Source organism: Asparagus officinalis, chromosome 5 (assembly GCF_001876935.1).
Source record: "Asparagus officinalis chromosome 5, Aspof.V1, whole genome shotgun sequence".
Taxonomy (NCBI): domain Eukaryota; kingdom Viridiplantae; phylum Streptophyta; class Magnoliopsida; order Asparagales; family Asparagaceae; genus Asparagus; species Asparagus officinalis.
In genome coordinates, this window is record NC_033798.1 from 46,590,698 (window position 1) to 46,596,126 (window position 5,429).

The window sequence follows — 5,429 nt, forward strand, 5'->3', positions numbered from 1 at the left end:
GATGCGTGGCGACCGCGAATCCAGCACCAGCATGTCCTCGTAATTCCAGGCAAAGACGTCAATGTATTCCCGTATGAGGGCGATGAGGTCCTCTTTTTCCTGAGGAGGCAGACTGCCGCTGATGAATATGGGTTTGGGATTCGCCTCAGTACCCATGTTCACGTGGAGGACTTCGTCTTCGGTTGGCGGTTCGCGTTGTTCAAAGCGACTGTTCCACTGGGCGTTAACATGGCGATCCCATGTCTCGTCATAGAGTGAAAGTTGTTCGTCCTCCGCCATTTTGGCGGGGTCTATCGTAGCCATGTTGACTGTAAGGCTATCGAACAGATCCCTCACGCTGACGTCTGAGTCCCAAGCCGAGGTCGTTGACGATTGGTCCCCCGAACATGCATAGTCAGAATCCTCGTCGACGTAAAAACACAGATCTAACGAGGAGGAGGAGTAGCCTAAGCCTCTCCGAGTCCTGTTGAAGTAATTTGAGGGCTTCCCTTTGGGTACGTAGGCAGGTCGGATGACCGTTCTGCGCCCTCGGCCGTAATTTAGGCCCTACAAACGAGTGAGGTCATACCCCATGTCGCTCATCATGCGTTTCACAACTCGACTGTATTGAGAAAATTGGGGCGCTGGGTCTTCGTCCTCAGATTCATCCCATAGCGTGCGCAGGGGATGATCAATTCGACCGAAGATAATGTCTTTTCGATACCTATTCCGTGCTGGCACGACGAGCACAGCTTGCGATGCCCTGATCGGCTGCGCCTTGGCGACGTACGACGAGCACACTGGCAAGTGTAGGGGAGGATGGCGCATCATCCTCGGATGTGGAACAAGACGACAAATAAGCAAAGTCGGATTTCTCATTCATGATAATTTTTTCCGCCTGAACAGCGTTGGTTACATGGTGACTCTCATAACCGATTACAATTGACTCGAAGTCGTTCAGGATCAAGCTGTCGCCGTATTCAGGCTCGCTATCTGCCTCGTTGCCGCTCTCCGGCTCCTCCGCTGGTGGCGCGTCGGGGTCCTGGTGTTCGTGGTGAAAATTGCCTTCATTGAATTCATTGTCATCTTGAATAACTATTTTTTGGTTACAAAAGATCCGGTCTTTTTTAGATCCGGTTACAACGAAATCAAAGAAAAAGAAAAAATTACAACTTTCCTTTTACAACTTTCCTTTTGAACAAATCGCAAGATCCTGTTTTGCGGTCTCTTGCTTGTGTGGGTTCTTTGCCGACGCCGGGGTTAATCCGTGGACCACCGTGCGATCTAGATCCGGTCGGATCTACACGATTTGATGGGTATTATTCCGCAAAGGGAATAATAGCCGGGGAGGATTAGTTTACCAAGGAAATAATCGTCCAAATCTCGGGATCAAAGGCCAAGCTTTGATTCGGAGTGTGGTCTCGTGTAGATCTCAGATCTGACTTTTACCTCTCTCGAACTCCTGCCTTTTGTGACGTAGACGCTCGCCGAGAATCAGATCTGAATCTTTAAGTCCTCAAGTCTTCAAAACTCCAAGCTCGATCTTCAATTCGGCAGAGTTTCGGCTCTCAAAGTTCTAACCTTTTCAAATGAACAAAGGGGAGCCTATTTATAGGCTCTCTGAACTGTGCCCGCGCACAGATCTGGGTCGGCCACCCATGGGTGGCCGGCACTGGGCCGAGCCACCCATGGGTGGCTCGGCTTTGGCCGAGCCCCCCTTACGCGTAGGGTTTTATCGCTTTTCCGTTGTATCCGCTTTTGTCCGTGATTCGGTTGTGCGGTTGATTTGTCTGGACTCGATTTGTTGACCTGATTTGGCAGTCGATCCGAATCCTGATTTGGCAGTAAATCCACTCCTGAGTTCGAGTCCGAAACCGATCTTGATTCGATCGTGATTCGTCCGAGTCCGCTCTTGTTTGGATGACTCGTTGACTCCCCGAACCGTTTGTTTGATTCCGCATGCTGTTTGCGAGGAAAGTTGTTGTATTCATTGCTGTATTCATTACAACTTCGGTCGTTACAATGAAACACCGAGCTGTGCTAAGGGACCTATAAGCAATTTTATATGCCTACAGATACCCCCTCCAAAGTATTTCAGCCTCGTTCTTTTATAGAAGAGTCTGGAATACTTTGGATATGATTGTCCCAACCTTCAATCGGTGTAACGGGACCTTGGAATGGCTTCCGTTCTTGATTCTTTCAATTCTCCAGGCTATTCGGTGCTTTGTCGAATGTCTGTAAGAGTTCCGGTGCTGTATTTATTGTCTGACCGTTGTCGGAATTTTAAACTTGAAGTCGACTCCTGATTTTCTAATCTTTAGCTGACCATCGATTGTTGGCGTTGAGTTTTTATTTGCGACGCGTTGTCTGGCGTATTGTTGTTGAGTTATCCTTAAGAATATTTATAAAAAATATTCTCCAGGAACTTTCCAACCAAAAATAGGGAATAGTTTATACTCATATACCTTATTGGAGTATTTTCTGTGCCCAAATGAGTTGAACCGGCTTGATAATGAGCCAAAAAAGGCAGTAATTCGGCTCAAAAAATTTCCTGATCCTTCCGAATGTGCGGGAGAGGCAAGAATAAACCAAGAATTGAACCCTCGGTCGATTTGAAGTTGTTTCGATGCTCAATTCAGCTTCAATTTGAATTCTGGTCCAATTCTGGTTTAAACTGGTTCAACCTGGTTCAGGACTGGTTCAACCTGGTTCAAAGTTGGTTCAGGACTGGTTCAGACTGGTTCAGGCTGGTCTGGTCTGTTTCAGTCTGGTTTGGCCTGGTTCAGACTGGTTTGGCCTGGTTCAGCCTCTTTTGAACTGATTTGGACTGGTCTGGTCTGGTTCAACCTGGTCCGGTCTGGTTCAACCTGGTCCGGTCTGGTTCAAGGCTGGTTCACATTATAAAAGGGGGTCTTTTTCCTCCTCTTTTCCTCCTCTAGGGCCGGCCCCCTTTTCCTCCTCTTTCTTGGATTCCTCTTCCCTCTTGCATTCTATTTCCCTCAATTCTTCATAAATACCCTAGATCCATCCTTCCTTTGGATCTTAGGCTGAAAAATCCCTCAAAAATCTTCATATAAAAATTCCTCTCAGGCCCCTCGAGCACGTGGATTGAGCTCTTTCAAGATTTGATTTTTGTCGGGTCTTCGAGCTTTCCCTCAGGTAAATCCTCAACCATTTTAACATTTTTTATGCTTAATTCAATTTATGAATTTGTGGGGTCGCATGCGAGGGTTAGGATTAAGATTTGGCGCCTCGAGCTCACCTTTCAGGGGGGAGAATTGCAAAAAAAAAAGAGGAACTTTTTTCTGGATCTAATCCCTTAATTTATTTTGCAGGTCACCATGTCTCGTACTGCGAGGGGTCAATCCTCTACCGCGTCGGCTGATGGCGCGCCTCCCTCTCATGCCGGTGAGCTATTTTTTGGAAATTTACAAATTAGTCCATTTTTTCTTGGAAATTTGCAAATTGGTCATGTTTTGTGTTCGAGTAAATCTCTATTGAATATATATCAAATTTAAATCTTATTTTAACTTCATGATACATGCATTTGACGAATAAGTACTATTCATGCATGAAAGAATGCATGTTTTGACAGGGTAGTCGACTACTAAGCTTAGTAGTCGGCTACTCATGTTCAGTTTAAATTTCTAGAAACTTGATTATCACAGAGTAGTCGACTAATGTCCTTAATAGTCGACTACTAATACTGATACATGCCTTTACAGAGTCTGGATGGACTCATTGTAGTCGACTGCTAAGATAGATTTTCTAAATATTAAGTTGCATTATTTTGAGATGCGATTGCGGGGTTCGAGTCGTATGATAGTACACGTACGGGCATGATTGTACATGAATGGTGTCGTAGTGAACACATGAGTATCGCAAAGGGGATTTTGACAAGTGTTGAACTGATTACACTTGAGTTAGAGATTGTTTATGCACTTGTTGAATATTGTTGATGAGCTCAGCTCAGTACTATATGAGATAACACGTCGATATTGTAGGAATATAAAATTGCTTATAGGTCCCTTAGCACAGCTCGGCATAAACCGACGAACCAACGAGGCGACGAGGTCGACGAATCGCACGCAAGCAACGGAATACATCCATTTGCGTGTGGAATCAAGCCAAGTGTTCGAAGAGTCAACGAGTCATCCAAACAAGGGTAGACTCAGACGAATCACGATCGAATCAAGATCAGTTTCGGACTCGAACTCTAAAGTGGATTTACTGCCAAAACAGGAATCGGATTTACTGCCAAATCAGAGTCTAAGTCAACCGAAAAAGCGGACAAAACGGAAACAACGACAAAACGACGGAACCTAAACACCCTGAGGGGCTCGGCCGAAACCGAGTCACTTCAGGGTGGCTCGGCCCAAGCCGAGCCACCCTGAGGTGGCTGAGCCACCCCAGGGTGGCTCGGCATGAGCCGAGCCACCCAGGGGTGGCCGGCCACTTGTGGCCGAGCCACCTCAGCCTAGATCTGTGCCTAGGCACAGATCTGGGTGCCTATAAATAGGCCAAGGGTTGTTCATTTGAAAGGGTTGGATTTTTGGAGGCGAAGCCCTGCTGGATTGAAGACTCAGAACTTAAAAAGATCCAAGCTTTGGGACTTCGAGGACTTGTTCATCCAGATCTGGTGCTCGGCGATCGTCAACGCCAAATAAGGCAGGAGTTCGAGAGGACCGGATCTCAGATCTACGCAGGCATACTCCAGATCAAAACTTGGCCTTTGATCCCGAGATTTGGACGATTATTTCCTTGGTGAACTAATCCTCCCCGGCTATTATTTCCTTGGTGAAATAATACCCGTCGTACTGCGTAGATCCGACCGGATCTAGATCTCGCGGTGGTCCACGGATAAACCCCGGCGCAGGCAAAGAACCCACAAAGCGAGTGACCGCAAACAGGAGCTCGCGATTTGTTCGATAAAAGGAGAAAGTTGTAATCTTTTTCTTTATTTTTGATTTCGTTGTAACCGGATCTTATAAAAAGACTGGATCTTTGTAACTCAAAAAGTTGTTATTTAAAGATAGCAATGGAATCAATAATGAAGAAAGACACGATTTTTCCCGCGAACAGCCGCTTAACCATCAGGTATAAATAGGCCATGTGTTGTTCATTTGAAAAGGTTGGATTTTTTGGAGGCGAAGCCCTGCTGGATTGAAGACTCAGATCTAAAAAAGATCCAAGCTTTGGGACTTCGAGGACTTGCTCTTCCAGATCTGGTGCTCGGCGATCGTCAACGCCAAATAAGGCAAGAGTTCGAGAAGACCAGATCTCAGATCTACGCAGGCGTACTCCGGATCAAAGCTTGGTCTTTGATCCCGAGATTTGGGCGATTGTTTCCTTGGTGAATCAATCCCCCCGGCTATTATTTCCTTGGTGAAATAATACCCGTCGTACTGCGTAGATCCGACCGGATCTAGATCGCACGGTGGTCCACGGAT